Source organism: Rhyacophila brunnea, unplaced genomic scaffold (assembly GCF_057557595.1).
Source record: "Rhyacophila brunnea isolate RB1 unplaced genomic scaffold, BYU_Rbru_1.0 scaffold_3, whole genome shotgun sequence".
NCBI classification, from domain to species: Eukaryota; Metazoa; Arthropoda; class Insecta; order Trichoptera; family Rhyacophilidae; genus Rhyacophila; species Rhyacophila brunnea.
This window is the reverse complement of record NW_028232965.1, coordinates 54,661,495-54,683,721: the sequence shown is the minus strand read 5'-3', so window position 1 is coordinate 54,683,721 and position 22,227 is coordinate 54,661,495. Positions and strand designations below refer to the sequence as shown.

The 22,227-nt window shown below is 31.5% G+C and overlaps 1 non-coding gene across 1 annotated transcript; it reads right to left on the bottom strand.

Annotated features, from left to right (window-relative positions):
• Positions 1-1,776: 1,776 nt before the first annotated feature.
• On the bottom strand, positions 1,777-1,849 carry TRNAK-CUU (transfer RNA lysine (anticodon CUU)). Its single transcript has one exon. It is a non-coding gene; the product is annotated as a tRNA-Lys (tRNA).
• Positions 1,850-22,227: the final 20,378 nt, after the last annotated feature.

The following is a 22,227-nucleotide window of genomic DNA, read 5'->3' as shown; positions in this document are numbered from 1 at the left end:
CAGTGCAGTTTATGTAACTGAATAACACATTTTTTTTTAAATAATTATTTGAAAACGTTTTTTCAGACTTTTGGTGCCCCCTAAATTCTGCCGCCCGGGTGTTTCGCACCCCTGACACTCTTCACTCTTGAAAAACTCGAATGAAACTATAAATGCGATTCAAACGGAAAACACCAACTCACTCATATTAATTATTATATTTTGAAAGTCGATAGAGTGAGCTTTGTCAGACTATTATAGTTTCTAGTCATACCTCCCGCTTTAATTTTGTGTACCTATATCTTCTTTCGAAAGCAAACTGAAACTTTGAAAGCTGCTGCAGGTTTGACTAGAGCAGCTTTAACTTACTTAGTTATGATCAAATTTTGTTTGAGCTTTGATTATCGAACTGTTGTCTCAAGATCAAACTATTAAAAAGTTTTCTCAAACTGATACTTTTCATGAATTTCTTAGAACATTCACAATACTGGGTGTCTTCTTTTGAGAGTTTTCAATGTAATATGGTAATTATTATCGAGTAACTGGTAGTAAAAAGGAATAAGAATATGCCGATTTTTTTAAGAATTAAAAAAATACGAAAATTCTTTCAGTAGTATTTTAGGTGCAATCATGAATAATAATTATTGTATAATATATACACGTCATATCTTAATTTGATGACTTCTGTAGGCAGAATACGTGTTGCGCACGTATGAAGTTATAAAGGGTGAAGAAGAGTTGTTGTCCGTGGCATTGAAGGGCTGTGTTTCAGGATTGGCACTTTGTTAGCGAGGGACGCTCGAGCTTGGAATCAACTACTTGAGGTAGCTATAACCCCTCGTTGTAAAGCAAAAAATGATTGTGATAACCGGTTACCCATATACATCTTATAGCTGCACAATTCATCAATGTGTTTGAAATGGTTAGATCATAGATTCCCAAAATTATTTGGTCTACTAGAAATCTATCTCCTTTAAATATGCAATTTACACAACACGTTAAACATGTAGGTAAGTACGTATAGTTTTTGGAAATTTTATTCTGTTTTATTTTTGCTTCCACCGCCCCTCAATTATATCCAGGGGTAAAATCTCCCAATTTGGGAATCACTGGGTTATCACAAGTGCTAACTATAAGTAAACAAAGAATGTTCATATTATAGTATGTATTTAAATATTAATTACTGAAATATATTGAACAGTGGCCTAATTATAAGTAAGGCATTCTGCTTTCTAACTGTTCTTAGAAATCTTGATGTCTTCCTTATCGTGCCACAGAAAATAAATTCCGTCTGACAACTAGTAACAGGTACCACTAGTGATCTACATATATATATTATGTATATGCATATTAATACGCAATGTTTATGTTAAATAAAATGTTTATAAATTGATCATTTACTAACACCATTCTACTCAGCAGCCTCTCAATATGCTTTAGGTACTATTTTTACTTGGCGAAAAAACAAATTTAACCAATTTAATATAATAATGATTACGTCGTTATATCTTTTAACAAATATTTAAATCATAAGGTGATTATGTATGCTTAATATTATCAAATATATGTAGTATGTTACAAATAATATAATAACTAATATATTATTTAAATATATACATACTTACGTAATATTTTTAAAAATGATATAAAAAGCAGTAATTTATAGTATTTTACTACGTGTACGGTGTTAAACATAAATACAATATGAGATAAAATGTGCCCGGAAAATAATTTTAACTCTAATTTTTAGGTATGTGTAGAGTTATGACAATATTTTATAAGTTTTGGGCAAAATTTCGCCCAACGTGGGGCTCGAACCCACGACCCTGAGATTAAGAGTCTCATGCTCTACCGACTGAGCTAGCCGGGCGTACGAAACACGGAAATAATTTTCATTTTATACCGCAAAATCTAAACGTTTCACTCAAAAGTATTTTTGAACTCGTGAGAGGTTATCGACGAGCGCGCTCATTCGTGAAATTACGTTATTATTGTATCGCGAACAGATCAGTCGAGTCATACAAACATTAACAAAGACGAAAGATACGATGTCGTTGTACTATTTTATTACTATGTAAAACAGACAATTTTACCTCATTATCTGGTGATTAGAAGATAAACGTATATGTATAATGATTAAGATATAAAATGTTCAAATAATATTATCCAAAAAAATATTATAAAAAGTAGGTATCATGCAAGAATATTGTCGTATATTAATAATTGTTTAATAACTTTGAAAGGTTGATATTATCTCATTAGTTAACTCCATTAATTCCCAATACGTTACCATTGTTCTCAGACTGGACGATGATCTATTATTGCTTATTAGGTTTTGACGATTTATATTCGCTTATCGAGTGTATTATTATTAATGTATGGGGTTTTTTTCAAACACTTTAACTATTCATAATTTGTTTATTACATATTCTTTTATTGTGATCCTTGACTTAATAGGTAGATGATTATAATAAGTTAGAGTTAATTGTATTCGTTGTCAGTGTGCGTTTGTCTTTTGGTGAGTGTACAGAGTTTCGGAAGATGCCGAAAGGCGAAACACGGGTCGCAAAAAACGACTCAAGTTGAATAGTCATCATCAGCCTGAATCTATCCACTGCTGGATGAAGGCCTCTTCAAGCTGCTTTCACTTCTCTCAGTCCTGTGCGTTGCGTTGCCACGTACTTGCGCAGAACTTTATCATTTCATCGATCCAGCAGCCTCTAGGTCTACCTTGCGGACGTTTTATACCTCTTGGATACCACTGGATGACTAAATTCGTCACACGATTTTCTCTTCTTCTAGCTATGTGTCCAGCCCATCTCTATTTGAGACTTTTAATGAACTTTATCACATCGCAAACCCTTGTCTGCGATGACTGGATGAAATGGAATAGTACAAAACTTAAATCCATTATAAAGTATTTTATAATATTCTTCAACTTTCGTGCTCAGTATTGTCAACTCCAATGCGCCTAGAATATTGTAGATCGGTTAAAAAACTAAGCTATTCAACAGGAAAAAATCTAGATTTTCTAAAAGAGAAAAAATCACAACCATCGTTTATCGTAAATGGAAAAACATCTCTGAGGAATAAAGGTGACATATTTTTTTACTCCGGTGAAATTTAAAATTTCACTCTTAATAAAAAATACCCGTGAAGTTTGTTTTAGCTGTTTTAGTACCTACCTACTTACCTTTATAAAATACTATCAAAGTCCAAGTATGGATTATTTTTGGTATGCAGCATTGTCAATTATTATAATAATCTCCTACTATTCCATTTTCTATTTTACGTATAGACGTCTAACGTTTTTATGAAAACTTCGAAGCTAGTTTCGATATTAAAAAATGTTAGATTTAGCGCCACCTGGTGTTATCGTCGAGTCATTGAGTTCCAACTCATCGTCGATGCTGCAAATGGACGTAGCAAGTCTACAAACTAAAATATATTCCACACTTTCTTCGGAACAAACTTTTGTACCAATTATTAAAATAACTATACAAACATACCAGGCCCTTTCTTATCTAAACGCCATGTTGTTGATTTTAAACCTTTACTTCGATTTATTGACTCCCAAAATTTCTTCAATTTGAATCAAGCATGTTCTTATGGACACTGACATTTTCAGAAATATATTATATAATCTACGAATCATCTGAGACTTAGATATTTAGTTATACGTTTATATAATTACATACACTGTTAAAACAATTAAATTAATCATGAAGTATGTATTACAATATAAATTTACAAAAAAGAAAAAAAATACAATTTACACTTGAAGGCCACACTCCCTCAGAAACAGTTGGATACACTGAAACGCCTTGATATTCGGCCGAGCCAAAAATATCGCAAATATATAATTTTCAAAATCGTGTTTCCTATCCGACGCAGTAGTCTTATATACATTTCCGTTAATCTAGCAGAAATTAATTGTTATGTCGTTTAATACTTTTTATACACTCGATATTCTAGTACTGCACTATAAGAAATCTGTCAAACTATTATGAGAGTATCCTATCATATGTTTTATTTCACGACCCGATTAAAATAAATGATTCATTTATTTTCCTGTAAGTTTGTTTTTCGTGTGTTATAGATATTTTCTGTATGTTTTCTCTCATCATAATCGTGTCAATACGTCTTCTACCTGTGTTGTTCTCTCATACACGTGCACATAGGTTTTCTCTCGTGTGTTACAGACAGACAGAAATACATCAAGACAAATATATCATTCAATACGCAACATACTCGTATTATGGTACTTAATTCATAAAGGTATCTAATATAATAATAATCAAAACTAATTTCATCCACTTAGAAGGACATTGCTAACGGGTATTTTGAAAAATAAGTAAGAAACAACCATTAACCTTATCTTAATTTTGTCAAAGTGTGAGTTATAGGTTCCTATCCTTTATTTGTATTAGGACGGTATTGATGAATCGAACTTAAAAATACCAAAGTGCAACGTTTATATTCTGGCCTACACGTCTTATATTAGAGTGAAAGAATGAAACGGGGGTGTAGGTAGGTATAACTTTTTATCATCATCAGTTAGGATTTACTTGGGGTTGAAAAAAACCCTTCCATTTCGTACAATCTACTTCTTACTTGAACGTATTAGCTGATTTTGGGGCAGATCTCTAGCAGTTCGATTATACTGAATTATTGTATTTATCGTTTCAAATGTATTGAATCCTTATACAGTTACGAGCCCGTACTTATTCAGATTAATACTGACATCTATTGTTAAAATATGAAACATGGAAAATTTTCCTTTGCCCCATATGTAAAAACCATTAGTACGCCAGTTAATAGCAGGTATATATATTTTAATTCAACAATGGAAAGCTGTATTAACCGTCAATCATATTAAGCGTTCCACTAGAGACGTAGGTACTACACTTGACTTGGGGTTTACGTGAATTAACTTTACGTTGAATTCGAGACAGAAGAAATGAAATGATTTACATACGAATGATATAGGTACAATACAGCAGTGATCGAAAAACTGTAGATTGCGATCAATGATATTATGTTTATGATTTGTTTTTGTGGTAGATCGTGTAGAATGTAGGATTATTTATAATAATATAGGAAGTATGAAATTATTCATGAGAAAACATTTATAAATGAATAGATTTATACAACGGCATAGAATGAATACGGAAATTGTAAAAGATTTTACATGTTTTTAGCGTAATGATTGTTTTCTAGGTACGTGTAGAATAAATACTGAAGACTAACTATGACTAAATCAACCTGGACTGTTACCAATACCAGATTAAATTGTTGATTTCATGTAAGTTTTATTTTTATTTAAGATTTTCAGAATTATGCAATTGAATTTTTTCTTCATAATAATATCTTCTTTTCTTTCTTTCGACCATGTCTGATCCTAATAGGATCATATGGGCCTCCACATAGTGGAGGTTTGTATTAACAGATTTTATTTTTATTATGAGAAATGGATGTCAGCCACTTGCTCAACCTATTAGGTCCATACTCTGACTCATACACAAATTGAAAAACAATATGTGTACTTGCCAGACCCAGGATTCGAACCTGGGACCCTCGACACTATAGACCGGCGCTTAAGCCACGCGGCTATCGTGGGTGTCATCGTGGGTGGGGAATAATATCGTAACATTAAATTAAAGGCGGATTGCTTTAATATTGAATTAATAACTAATAATGGTGCTAGATTTAGGTTTTCTTCTAGAATTATAGAAAATAATACAGGAGTCAGGAATTACCATACATTAAGGCTGAACACGATTCTACGTAACATTTGACGTAAAAGTTGTCAAAAAGTGACTTTAAAATTCACCTGAGTGCTAGAAAATTGATATGTCTCGTAATCAATCCTGCTCATATTTCTATAAGTCAGCCCAATACTGAATCCGGCCTCCCTCTGAGTTCTGGAGGAGATTTTTCCAAATGATGATACTTTCGGAGGTGTCAATGTAATATGTATTATCAAGTAAGCATGGCATTTGGTGAAGAAACTCACTAATGCCTAACACCTTGTGCAGATGGCGCGTGTCTTATCACGCTTTACGCCCGGGTAATAAAAACTTGCTGCGACCATATAGCGCGTTTCATTTGGCAGTTAGGTGACGTAATTCATTTTTGATTCCGTATAAAAAACAAATGCGAGTGCGAGAATAAAGGCCAACAGCTCAATCATGGCGTACTGTTCCTTTGAAATTTTAAATGTCGCGATATCTGGCAAGATGTATTCTTCAAGATGATGTAATTTATTTTGAAATGGCTATAAAACTGTCGTTTCGAACTCGAAGCGGTTGTACTTTGTTTTGGAATGGGCATAAAAACACCGCGTTTTCGAGAGTCCTGCGATCGCTTGCGCTTGTCGCGTGACAGACGTTACGCCGTGAGTGCATGTGGATGGCTCAATGATGTCACATGTACCTGGAATACGCACCATCTGGACAAGGCCTAAATCAAGTACATAACGAACTAAGAAAATATACCTTCAAATAAATTCGGATAAAGTAATATTTCTGTGTTTTCAACAGACAATTTTTTAGAAAATAGTTTCTCCATCTGAATAGAATGCCGACCTCTGCAGGACTGTATATTATACGTACCAATATATAGATCGATGTCCGAAACGTAGGAATTACTCTCCTCGCAATTTTGCCAAAGTATGATAAATATGTAAATTTCGTTGGCTAACAGACTAGCTGTGGCGATGAGGTGGGTATGATTACTTGGAAATATGCACACAAAGTCATAAAGTATGATACAGTAATACTATCCTGTAGGAACGTAGCACTCCCTGGAAAGCAGTCATATAATTTTTCGCAATGCCGAGATACGTCCCGGCTCCAATTTTGTTTCAACACTCCGAACATAAAATATATTTATGAATCATTCCGTGTGGATAAACAATGAAATAGGACTTCTGTTTCAATTCGCGGACTCTAATCATACTTTATAATTTTTGTTTTTTTTTTACGAAAGCGAGTCTATTATTGTAATTTTAAAAGTCACGATTTGCATAAAAATCTCGTAAAATTTAAATAGATAGTAATTCCTTCCCTAAAACATTGACTTACTTGTTCTTTAGTAGTCTATGGGCAGAAGTTTGTGACCTTGAAGTCCCACAAAAATCTTATTTTAATATTTCCAGAAATGTCGTGTATTCACAATAAATATAAAATAAAATAATTTAAGTTTTGTATTACCTATTCTATTTGAATATTTTTTTTTGCAATCAGTTAAAGAATATTAAAAAAGTTCAAAAAATATAATCGTGTTCTTGAGTATTATTGTAATAGGTACTTAGTTGGGTTTTTTACGCACAAAATTACGCGAGAATAGCCCTGACCATAGCCCCCACATCCTGAGGCGGGCCCCCAGGCTAGGATGTTTGGCGGTCCCCCCTACCTATCGCTAAGGGTAAAGGCAGTGTGACACACTGTAGTAGAGTTTTCCAAATTGTGAACGCGGTAAAAGATGTATTTTTAGCGATTTTTTGTATTATTAATATGTAAATCCATTTGAATTATGGAGTTGTCGAGTATCGGCACACAGTTAAAAATTGCGTCGTCCAACCAAATATTTTAAATTATTAATAACACTGACGTGAAATCGCGCCGCAGGCGACTTTTTTTACTATTAGAGCAAATTTGTGATCTGTGTTTATCTCAGTTATCTGGTCGACTCGTGACGCCGGGCCCTTCCTGAGCCTGCGCCCCCAGGCTAGAGCCCTGTCAGCCCCCTCTTATGGGGGCCATGGCCCTGACCAGATACGGCATTCTCTCGCTACAGTGATCTCAAGCATTGCAAAATGATTGTAAATCCATCAAAAACGGTGCAGCCTCCTTCGCCGCCTGTTGAGGTCATTGCGGTAATATTATATGTAACGCATAAAACCTAAGGACCGACCTATGAAATTTAAATTAGACAATGCTTATTCTTGAAGAGTATCTACCTGCTATTTCTATTCAATGCTTGGTATATGATGGGAAACGACAAGTATTGTTAACTTTGTACCGCCACAGTAGTAAGTATGGCAGTGGCAAAGACTCCATGCTAAGCGATTATTTAAAGCCTACCATCTTAAGAAAAATAAATTTTAATTGCATATTAACATATTTGAATAATAGATTATTTTATATTCTACAAAATAAAATATTTTCCAAACGACGCCTGTCATATATATTATATAAATGTATTTAAAATAAATACAGAACCATCTGTGAAAGTTTAAAAAAATATGCCTCAGCGCCATCTCTCTTTGACTATTGTATGTATCGGATTATTGTGCGATGAATATCAGGTTTTTTTTATATGAACTTTACCTTCCGGCCTCAGCCCCGTCTACCGTAATGTATGCGATACGGAAGGCTAGAAAGCCGAAGCTTAAAACCGTTGTGCATAATATTATTGTCTATGACTGCAGCGTTGTCAAAAATAATTAATAATAAGATAGTTTAAAAAAAATATATATGGCATCCAATTACATGTAAGTAAATGAATTGTTTAAATAAAGCATAATTTTATCTAAAGATTTTTGATGTGTATATGTGTGTTAGGAAGGTACATTATTTAAACATATCGTCAATGAGCTATTGATATTTCATCGATTTAGTGTGTAGCTGTAAAATGTTCTTATTACCCGTTAGTATACCTGACAAGTGTGCTCTTTTTCTCTAACCTCCATAGCCTACCTCTTTCCAAAAGTCACCCTATACCACTGAAGTATGGCTTACATTATTGAACTGATTATTTTTTCATTTCCTATTATTTAAAAAGCATTATTTACGATAGTAAAATAAAAACATTGATGTTTTGTTAAACAGATCGAATATCTCGATTGTATCACTTTATACCGTGTAATTTAATTTTTAGAAGAGCAATTTACATTATTTATTAGGGCTTTTATACATTATTTGCTTAAGAGCATACTTCAGTGAAACGGCAAATAATTTTCAACTACCTATTAACTAACAACTAACGACAAATTATATTTCGTTCGGCACGCGTCATTTACACAATCCGCGCATCGCCTAGTCACGATCTTTTTAGACCGTGCCTCAGCTGAGGTATAAGCCTTAAGAATAAAATTTTATTATGAAGAATGCCACTAGATTGGTTTACCAGCGAATACTCATAGGTATGGTTGTAATATAACAATGACACAATTCTAAAACTAAATAACGGAAGACAACGGGAAACCACAGTGATAAAAAATATTTCTTGCCATTATCATTAATTTCCAACAAAGGTCTGATAATAACTCTGCCTGGAGCCACTCCGAAAAAAAGAGAAGACTATTTAGACACTTAACAATAGTGTACACACGAGTGATATATTTTACGAAATATTTTTGAGATTCTTTCAACAAGTAGTACCGTCTTTAGTTATATTTTAACAATAAGAAAATAAAAATAAAATCTGTTTTCAATGTATAATTTTTAACTCAATCAATAAAATATAAGAAGTCAAGAGATACGATATCGTATTATTACTAATACATTATTATCACGTTATATTTAATTGACAGTGTGATGTAGGTACAATATTCATGAACAGATTTTCTGTAGATTTTCATAACTGAAAAAAAGCATACAATATTGTACGATTTGCGATACTAAGTAAAGTATATATCTACTAACTCCTAAACAAAGGGTGGTTATAATATTAACATACTTTTTTTTAAATTGGAATAGTCATTAGCCATGTGTAAAAACGATTAGGTCCTTACTTTGGTTCAAGAATATGTTAAAAAATTAACATATATAATAATTTTGTGCGACCTGGGATCATGGCCTCCACAAAAGAGGCTGACAGGGCTCTAGCCTAGAGGCCCGGGCATAGAAGGGGCCCGGCGTGGCGGGTCGACCAGCTAAGTGAAATTAACACATATCACAAATTTACACTAATAGTAAAAAACCTCGCCTGCGGCGCTTCTTTATTTCAAGACTATTAAATATTTTAAATGTATGGACGTGCGTTGCAATTTAATGTTATATTATGATGAATGATATACTTAAATGATAAATCCTGTGTATAATTTAGGAAACACTACTTTAGAGAATCACACTACTTTTAACCTCAGCGATAGGTAGGGGGCCCGCTTCAGAATATGGGGGTCATGCCTGGGATCATATCGAAATATCGCCCTCAATCACTGATTTAGAATCTATGTACCTACCGAATTTATAATTCGTGCGTTAACATGACATATTATGTGAAAATGCCATTCATGTCATGAGGACATGTATTTTGATATATAATAAATAATACCCAAGTGAATTTAATATTTACTTAATTACTACAAACTAGACTACATACACATACGCAATAAGGATTAAAATACAGGAATTTCGCAATTTGTACCTGTGTTCTCATTCTCGAGATAGTAAGATTGATCAGTCCAACACAAGAAATCTTGTTTTTAACAAAAAAAAATATTAATATTAAAAGTAAAAATAATAATGGTTTTCTGTATTTTTTCAATTCCGCAATTCCAAAAAAATAACACGTGCATAATATAATGTCAAGATGCACCATTAATTAGCCTTTATAAGACAATCAAAAGTTATCTTCTTTTCCATCATATAAAACAATCAATTTTCCATTATTTTGAAGTGGTAATAAAACTATGTTATTTATTATAATAACTATTTTTTTAAATTTGTACCATCGATGTAATTTTTTCAAAAACAAAAAAGTAAAAATTAATATAATACAAGTTATGAGAAGGGACAATTTTGGTATATTTTATTATACTGGATTATCGAGAATAACACGGTGGCCTAGTTGGTAGATCGGCTGTCTCTAAAACGGCATCTCAAAATCTATACTTATACTTTTTTCAATGAGTGGTTTATTCAGTGCAATGATTAAATAAATCGAATGAATGGTTAACAACTATTTCACGGAAAAACACTGTTTATTAAACCTACAGTCTTTGCCAATCAATATGCTGCGCGTAAAAGGGAGCATGGTAATTTAAATATGATTTAAAATATGATTTAAAAATTATTATTTAGTAACTAGTCATTTTCATAAAATTCTTTAAGTTATACTTCTTCAAAATGATAATATAAATTATATAAAATTCTACAGGATATTTTAAAGTTAATAGCTATTTTGGTTGTAACACCATTAATACATTACAAAAATAAACAACTACTTTACGCTTAACCGGTAAAGTGCCCAAAGCGTCTTTGGACGCCCTAATTACACCAATTCTTATGTTAATTACTATCAATTAACTAATTGCGGCATAGAAAGGATTAAGTATAAAACTCACGATGCCACGATCTCTACCTCAACTTAGGAATATTCAACTCGTAAATACTTACTCGGAACTCCTATTAACTTATCTAACACTTAATTTACTTTCCTGCAGGCCATTGAGTGAGTCTTCCATAAGAAGAAATTAACAAAAGAAAATTTAAATCCCGGGGCTTTGCGATCAATCCATTGAGCAGGATACCGCTTGTTGCACACCCTAATATACATAAACTCACGTAGTATTTATTCAATACATTAAAGTGGTTAGCTTTGCTGATCTTAGACACGTAATTTAGAAAGGCCTATATTGAGCAATAAAATATTATGCCTTGTTTACAGTCAGATAAATAATTCCTTCAATAAACATAATACAAATTTGTCACAAATATAACGGAGTGGCTTTATATGAGGTCGTTATTTCTGTTATTAAATTTTTACTCCGAACGTGGGAATAAAATAAACTTTGCCAAAGTTTACGTTGTAAATACAGTTAGCCACAAAAATGAAATATTACGTAAGACTTTTATTGAAGTTTTTTTATTAGTTAATAGATACGAATGAGATAATATTTAACGGCAAAAATAAAGAAAGTTTTTCGGTCATAAAAATAACAAAAAAAATTAAATCTGTAAAAAATTATTATTTATTGTTATTCAGTAAAGCGTTGAAATTGTAATTTGTGTAAATATAATAAGGATTTATTATGTACCTTCTATTATATTATAACAATGAATTTTTATGTTGTTTCCATCATAAACACAAGATAATATTATGATCTTTATCCAGTTTCATGCTGAATTAATGAATAATTACATTAATTAGTTATTACTTACATGCACAGTAAAAGTGTGCAGTAATTATCAATAGTAAAAAAACATGCATGAGACAAAAATATGACACTATTTAAGTACAAAATGACATATAAAGCAATATAATAGAGTAATATAGTAAAAGTAATTGCTTAAGTGACATGATATTCATTTAATAAAAAGGCCAATTATTATCTAATAATTTATATTATAGAGACATACTAAAATTGCATGCCGACGTGCATGTTTCATAATTAATAGTGTTATAATAAATACTAATACATAAAAGTTAATTTTAGAAGTTAGGATAATACTGTTAAAAAATATTATACTATAATATCGTATAAAGCCATGAATAAGCAGTATGTTTATCACTGATCTAATTTTCATACTATTGTATTATATTGTTAAATATTATTGCAAGGAACGTTTTTATATAATTAAATATAAAATACCTTCAGAATACGTACTGAATAGATAAAGTTAAGATTTATTTTGTAAATTTAAGAACTAGTTATATTCTCATAATAATATGATATTATGAATGTGTTGTTGCTTTATTTCATAAAGAATAGTTTCTTTCAAGCAATACATAATAAATCTCTAGAAATAAAATTTCGTATAGAGTGTAGTGTGATTTTGTAATGTTCACATCATAAAATCCATAGTTTATGATATTTTTGTGGAACTAGGCGATTAAGGTATTCTCACGGTGACCTTTATCCGTGGGAAGATTCCATGTAACAATCCCTATTCAGTATTAAATCTATATTTTATTGAGTGTGTAGTCAATGTAAGAAGGACTTCTGTATCATACTCAATAGCGTTATAGCGCCTGTAAACGTGCATGGATTTACTGGCGGCAATAATTAAACTATCATGGCAATAACTATTTACCGTGCTGACTGACTCTCCCATTTATTCTTCAAGAGTGAGAGAGACGCGATGTTGTCATATTATGGTGCTATTTCGTGCTATTTGACAGCTAGTGAAAATCGGTCAATCTTAAAATTATTCGATTTTTTGCCGGCAAGTTCGCCACTATCATTCGGAGGCGCAGATCGAAAAAATCTTACAGTCACATGAAAATTTAGAAGCTTCCAAACTTGTCCAAATTCATGCATGCAATCTTGCCAACTGCAAGATAATAAATATAATGTATGGGTAAACGTACCCATACATTATTTCCTACTGTCAACAGTAAATCTATGCACGGGTATTAAGTTATGTTAAATACCTGATTTACAATTTTCAATTAATTGAATCCAATAAAATATTTTAATAATAAAAACTCGTTAATTACTAATTTTAGAGAAGTATACCAACCTGGTTAAGCCATGCTATATAAATTTAAAAAAAAGCTAAATGAGAGGTAATCAATTCCTCGAATGAGATACTGGCGCTTATACAAGATAACATAACTTTTGTATGTCGATGCTTGAAAGAGCTAACCTATACTTAATATAAAATTACCGCTGTAGAGAATATACTATAAAATGTCATTTAAATAAATAACAACGTCGTGTGATTCATAAACGAATAGGTACTATATTTTGCGGCAAACTTCTCAATCGCTCGCGACCCACCGGTTTATAAGCTCTGTCATATAAAACCATTTATAATATTTTTCCACCCATCTATTTAGCTGCAAATAACATTTATTTAATTTACTGTGTAAATCCATTGTGTAATGTACCCATGTATTCAATGTATAGCTGCAATCTAGTTTTTAATATCCCCATAACTGGAATAGAAAAGGCAAAAAGCTTATTAAATTAAGGTGATAAATTTTGCAGGTTATACGACTTTATTAAACATTTTCACTCTGAGCTTTACTTTTATAATATAAGCAAAGCTATATTTATAAGCTTGTAAGTATTGAAAACACTTGGTACACAGTGTTTGTTGTAACATCTTATTCTTTCGGATGATTTTAATTAAAGCTAAAAAAAACCAAAGTTGAAACTTTGATATACCTAACATGCAACGTTCCCTCTAATTTTTCTATTGTGTGTGCGGATCGTCAACGCATCTGTGCAGGGTTGGTGTCATCTGGTGCGGTAAATTTATACCCCCCCCCCCCCCCACAAACACACACATACGATTTCTTTTTTAATGACAAAGTTTAAAATTTAAGTCAAAGTTCGACGAACTCGAACGCATAATATTCGGGAATATCTATGTATTTAGATAATGACCCCCACATCTGGGCCTTCAGGCCAAAATCCTTGTCGGGCCCTCCTACCTATCGCTAGGGTTAAAAGCAGTGTGACGCTCTACAGAATCTTTTTCCATATGGTGTTCCAGGTAAAATTAAGGGTATTCAGTGTATTTTTAGCGATTTTTTATATTTTCGAAGTTTTCGAATATCGACATACAATAATCAAAATTTGCACTAAAAATTACATTTTAAAATGTTAATATTCTTGAAGTAAAATATTTTTTTATTTTAATTTATTTATTTTTGGTAGTCGCACCACGCGGGGCCCCCTCAAAGCCCGGCCCCCCAGGCTAGAGCCCTGCCAGTGCCCCCCCCTTGTGGGGACCATGATTTAGAATATTTATATACATGATTATAAATATCTTGTACAGAAAGCGTAGAAGCTTTTATTTTTATAGCCAATAGTTGGTATATTATCGATTAACACTTTGACTAAATCGCAACCAGATTTGTTGCGCTCAGCGATCTCAATCCTATTCTTTCGTTCTTCCGGTGTTTCCGTCATTATTTTCAAAAGTCCACCTCTTTTCAAATTTTTCAATTTCGTAACAGCATCCCGGTGTACTTTTTGACTTAAATGCATTTTAAGTTTAATATTCAACCTCCATTCAATCCATTTCTTTCCAGACGTGAATTATCCTTGCATATTTGTTGCGGAGCATACATAAATGATGCGTTTGACACAATCATCTGTTTCCGAATAAACAAATATAATCACCAATTTTTACGTTTCGCGAATGCATTGAAGAGTGCATTTCTGTTTCGACGATATCAGAGAGCCATTCCAATTTAAATTTATCGCAGGATTTCTTCTTGATGATCGCATTTGAAATATGACATCCACTCCTTTTTGACATTTTTCGGGGATAAGTTTTCTATAATTAATAAATATAATAATTGTACTAAATATTATAGAACTGTACAAGCAATCGTATTGTTCACTTGAATTGTTTGTTACGTACACTAAACAGACCTGTAGTAATTTATTACAAAAATTGATTGTTAGTTTTGTATTATAAATATTTTAAGTAAAAAACACTGCTTTTTGGCACGAATACTTTCATCGTTTAAAAAATATTGTAAGAATTCTGATGTATTCACAATAAGGACTACTATGAGACTGTACTGACAATGTTTCTTGCAAGTTGAAACATGTCTAAGACTAAGAAATGTAGAGGACCCGGCAAAAAGGTGCTAAAATAGGTACGTATCTTTTTTTCGTATACTTTGGCATGCGGACAGTGCGGGGGATGAAAACATGTGTGGGACATATTTTGGTAGGTGTGCGCGCGCACACCTTAGAGAGAACATTGTTAACATGTTTTTTCAGTAAAATTAGTACATATTTTTGATATTTAACAAAGAGAACGTTGGTAGAAGTTGCTTCCTCATAACTTTGCACTATATTCTAAAAATTTTGTTACATATAATATTCATTTATTTTCTTATTACTACATTTATTAATACAAGTGAATATCATTTGGTCTAATATTATGCGAGGTAATTAGGCAAAGAGGCAAATCAGTGTAGTAACAAGTGCAAAGTTATAAAACGTCTCTATTATGTAAGAGAAGAATTTTAAAACACTTTTCTCCATTTCCAAAATATATCACTATGTTAGCAAGTATTGTTAGCTTACGTAGTAAGTTTTTGGGGTTTTAGAAGTACGTTGCAGGTTGTTAGAAAAAAAGAAGATAATATTTATGATACTGTCCATCGTACGGTTGTCATATTTGTGTATGTTTTTATGAACAAAATACTTGATGCCTGTGGAGGCGTTGAACACATTTTTAATTAATTTCTAATTGTTTATGAAAATATATAATTTCGAAATACCTACCCAAGAAATACGTAAATTATTATCTTATATAAAAATATGTTGAACTGAGTGAAATTCATACTCACGTTTTTTGCTGTCCAGGTGAGTAGGTACTCACTATTTACTAAGCTACTGATCCGTATGCTCCTGATGTTTTCAAAAAATTCACCAATAACATTAATACTATAATCTTGCATTCTTAAATCGTGTGCATATTCAGAATATAAATACAAAAAAATCTAATTATTTATTTTTGTATATTACGAGTACCTTATTTTTCTTTGAATAATAATAAAGTCAATTTTTATTAAACTATTTTTTTATTCAACGAAAAAGTCACAAGTTTTGAGAATGTAACATTCCATATTATATTTAAAAATAACTTTGAACATTCACAATTTGAAAACATCTCATGCATATACCCATCAAAAAATCCATTGTAACGCAATTTGATAAGCATTTAAAGTAAGAATCACTAGTTAAAATTATCGTAATTAAGTAAGATGCCCGTAGCTTAATTGTAAAAGCACACTAGCACGAATCCAGCGGTTACAGGTTCAAGTTCCGTGGGGCGTCGTATTTTTTCTAAAATGATTTTTTTAGTGGGTATATGCTTTCAAATTATGTATGTTCAAAGTTAATTTTATTACCTCACGATTATTACTCACGGTTTCCAAACTTTATGTTTCTACGCCTCCATTTAAAAAAAAAATCTTGGCGCCTCCCTCCCTTTATTTCATTAAATAATACAGACACTTTTTTAAATATCATCATACATAAAAAAAATATCATTTGAGTATATCAGTCACATATTTAAAATATTCAATAATCTCGAAACAAAGCAGCGCACTATTAATAAAATAACGTGAAAAGTGCATTAGCAAACTAACCAAGAACTCAGTAAATAGATTTTTGTTTGCTTCAATATATCTGGCGCACAAATCATTTAATAGTGCAAACATGGCGAGCTTATTTTTTATGTAATTTTGATTTCCAAAGCTCCAATATTATTTATGAATGCCTTCACTTCGTTTTTTTAAATCAGTGAATGCATTAGTGGTCCTTGGATTGATTTATACACACATTGTTTTTTAATTTCAACCAAATAGATAAGTTTCCTAAACAAATTTACCTCAAATTTCAACATTATGACCTGTCCCTTTTATTTCATTTTTTCACGAGATAGCCAGCGTTCACAATATACTATAGAAGTGAGGTATTCTAAAATTAGTCTCTATATTTTCAGACAGGTTTGCAAACAACTTATAAAAGGACTATTTTATGTAGTTTATATATATCGGCCGTTTTATAAAATAAGCATTTGCAAACTGGAAACCTGTGGCTAGACTAAACCTGTGAGAAACTTTTCGCGCCTCTCTTCGCAACACTCCGCGCCTCCCAGTTTGGAAATCGCTGGCGTAATACATGCTGCATTACCAAAAAATCCTTATTATTTTTACTGAAACGAATAAAATATCTGATACTGCCCAAAAATATTGGTAGTAAGTCTACATTCACGCTACCAAATGATACAAGCGTAATAATCTTATATTATTAATGGATGTATTCCATAAATGATGTATTTCGTATGATATTACCGAACAACAATCTTAGTCTGAGCTTATTAAGTTAGTTAGGTCGTCCATGTATCCATAATTGGCCGGAAACTATTTCGTATCCTTTGGGAATTTCAACTTATAAAGTCAAAGCAAAGACCTCCGGTGCAGCTCAATCCAAGGTTTAACTCAGAAGGTATTTTGAAACGCACATTTTCAATCTTGATGCTTTAAAAGTGAGCCGTAGGTATTAGATTTTTTTAATTCATTGATGTAGATTTTTGATTAATTTATTTAATAAAGTTCAATTTAAGAGCTACATTTTATTCAAAAATCCTTTTCATTTTAGAGTAGGTAGTTTCATTTGCCAAACTATTTAAATTTGCTGATCTAATCCGATTTATAAATTTTGTTTACATTCTTTTTTTAAATAATGTATATAAACCAAGTATGATTAAACTGAACTAACTGACATTTTAGTTTGAAAGAATATATAAAAAGAGGCACAATACTGTTTGGCGCTTTTTTCATTTAAATTGAAAACTTTCAAATACATTGCAAACAATCATTGTTGTTTAGGAATTTGTATATCTTAATAACAACAATATTGAATACCTTCAACAAAAAATGATTAAAATGATTTACCAATTGAGTTTTAGTGGACAAGATTTGAGTGATTTTATTTCTGAAATAATTGATACCACTATTTAAATATATATATAAAGTAGAGGCCTTTAAATTACATTTACTTTTATCGTATGTAATTCTATGACATATGTAGGTATTATTTAATATATCGTATTATAAAACCATGCCTTTTGCATCTTAAGACCTTTGATACTCGTTCTAATTAGTTTTTGCAGCCAGCAGTATTATCAAAATTTATGTAAATTAGCAAGTCACCATTTAGCGCCCATTACAATGCTGCCAGTGTCATTATCTTCCACCCGGCAGGGGTTGCCAACAGCATGACGGACTATGTGCGGACTCTACAAATAATATTGTTAAATGAAAAAAAATCCTTTCTTGGCGCCTTGTTTTATCAAAGGTAAGCAAGCATATTGAAGATCACCAACGACATGAAAATTATAGTGCTTACAAAGGTTGCATAGACAAAAAAATCCCTTATAGTTACGCATCTGCTGCCTTATACCGTTCCATGCATTATGAGCTGGATTAAATTATGTCGAATTGCGAAAAATATGGCATATGTTTTGCAAAATTTTAGTATGATCATAAATAGGTATGTAACAAAATTGTTCAAAATAGTAAGTCAATGAATTCTCGTGAAAATTAATATTGTACGCTAACATTTTGATATTCCATTTTAATAAGGAAACAACTCAAAATTTCAAGGTTAAGTCTTTCGTTGCTAAAGACGCGCTAGGCACGTACCCATTAGTTGGCCAATATATGTAAAATTAGCATGATATTTAAATGTGGTATTTAATTAGTAATTATCTGGTCAGCAGTGAATGTGTAATGCCATTCAATATAAAAGGTCTATTCTTTATAATTAAGCAAAAAACGACTGGTCAGCAGTAAATGAATCAAAGAATAAGGTAGTATTTTGAATTTCAATGCCATTGGACATGGAAAGGTCTATTCTTTATAATTCAGCAAAAAAAGAGTCAAAAATATCTTCAATGTGTCATAAAATCGAATATCCCTTTCTGATTCTTTCTTACTAATAGTAATAGTAACCGGTAAGTGTTTGGATGTAATGTCATTTGTATTTTATTTTAATAAATTGGTTCATAATTAGTTTTTTTAAATAAAAAAAATTCGCTTATAATTTTATTATTATTTAAAATGGATAAAGGAAGGATGACGCTGATAAACATATCTTTAAAAATGCGACCGGAAACAACGTTTGAAAAACTTTGGGGTTGAATGAAAATGAAATTAAATTATGTTGCCTAGAATATTTTATTATTGAAATAACTATCTTAATATATGCAATTTCTTCCCTAAAGCATGTAAAGGTGTTGTATTTTTGCACGATTAAAAATACGTTAATATGAATTTACCGCCCACGGTGGCCGCGCGGCTTAAGCGTAGGACTATCATGCCGTGGGTCCCAGGTTCAATTCTTGGGTCTGGCAAGTACACATATTGTTTTTCAATCTGTGTGTGAGTCAGGGTATGGACCTAATAGGTTGAGCAATTAGTGGCTGACATCCATTTCTCGTAAAAACAAAATCTGTTAATACAAACCTCTACTCTGTGGAGGCCCATATGATCCTATTAGGATCGGACATGGTCGAATATGAATTATATACCTACTTTCTTACATGAAAATGAGTGCTTCATTGTAAATAAAAGTTGTTTAAAGTTCGCTTCTTGGTTAAAAATGAAGTCATTATCAAAATCCAGTTGGGAACCTCTGCTCTACCGCAGGGGCGTCTCAAGAGTGACGTTAATATTAATACACCGCTTAATGACCTCTGAGCATAAATCGACGAGAACCTCGGTGACTCTTTAGAGTTTGAAGCAGGCGTGTAAGGGAATTGTGAAGATCGTAAGGTGGACATAAATTTTGCATAGCAAGCTTTACGTTAAATACCCAATACCTCGGGGTATATTATTGGATCCTTGAGCAAGTACCTGCCGATTGTTGTTAGGGTTAACCGATATTGCATGTAAGGAAATCTCAAAACTCTTATTTCACATAATATTGTGACCGATTTCAATACCCATGTACCGTTTTTTCAAAAAAAGTATATATTAAAATATAAATATAAAAGATACATATTCAAACACGCGCGTTACCACGATCTTACTCGCTACGTCATTTATCGTTTGTCAATTTATGGCTACGGCCGTATGTTGTAGTTTAACCACTGGGAAATGCCAATAGAAATGGCGTATTTCAAAACTACCTTATTCTTAGGTCAATAATTATTGTAAAGCAATCATTATTCGTAAAATGTTTATTACATTTGAATGGTCAAAAGACATCGCTTATAATTATATATTTTGAATTATCTTCAAATGTGTTAATCTTGCCCATTTTTTGAATAATAAAATGCCTAATTCTTGTCAAATTTGGGATCACAGAGATTATCAATATAATTTTTTATCGTAAATATTTCACTATAATAATGTCAACATAAATTATACTGATGGTTTTATAAATGCGTTTAAAAATTATTAAATTTAAAAAATCTTAACCCCACTGCACATTTATGTACTGAAATAACACTATATTCTAAAACATTAGAGCGAGAGGTTTAAAAAAATACTATTTTATGTAATACGAATACTTTATGCAGTCGTCAAAATGTTTAAAATAAATATATAGGATAATAAGGCTTCACATTATTATAAATAGATTCTCTACAACGATTAAGGAATGTCCAGGGTTATACTCTGAAAATACCACAAAAGCTCCATTTGACATACGCTGAGCATGTGGGCCGTTAAAATAATTTGCGAAATATTAAACTTGAGACAGTTAATAGGTTAAATTGATTGTGTATTATGAACTGAAAATGATTTTCCTCCTGATATTTTGAATGTAGTGGTTTCAAAATATTTGATTTTAGAAAATTGGTTTTCAGGTTGTCACCGTGATTTCTTATTCCTTCATTTGTAAAAGTTTGAGGCTCGGGGGCCATTCTCAAGACTGTTGTAAAGTTTTTCTGTTGGGTATGATATAAATGTGAACGCCGTTCTAAGTAGTTTGTTGAGAAGTTAAAGTTGATAGTGAACGTTGCTCAGAGTAAAAAAAGTTATGCTAGTTTTCCATGTTAGTTGCAATGAGAAGTAGTTTGGAGTAGTAGTAGTAGTAACATTATACTTTAGCACAATACCTTGTCATAATGAAACCGAAATATTGAGGAAAAAAGTAGGTAAAATCCAATATCAATTACAATAACAACAATATATACTTACCTAAATTATAATAAATTTTACAGACATGTTTTTAAATAATAAATAATATTTTAAAAACAACGAAGTCATAATTTACCATTGCGCATACATCGCCATTATTAAATGTAGCAAATATATTATATTTACGATACTTAAATAATTTAGATGTATTAATATGTGGGTCCATTATTAATTTTGGTTCTTAATAATGTAATTTAAATTAAACTTAACGATCAAAATTTTATTAACCCAATTTCAAATATTGATTAATTAATGAAATCGTCGAGATTAATACAAATTTATACCATTATTTTTCTCAAATAGAATTCTTCTACGTAAATTTTAAGTTAATTAATTATTCAACATTTACTTATATTTATAATAATAAAAAAATCCGGCAATTATTCTTATATTAAAATTCTTGAAGTCTTTCCGGTGTAAACGGTATTACAGTCATTGCACGTTGCTTAATTAAATGTATACTACTAAACTGTAATGTTTTATTGTTAGACTTACAAGTTTACAATGCAAACGTAACATATTATTGCTACATATAATATGAGCATAATTTTATACATTATGTATTAAATACAGAGTGATATAACAGTATTAAAATATCTAGTATTTTCAGAAAGTATATGCCAAATCCATTAAAAGAATAGTAAGTGTATTTTTTCAGTCATTTTTATA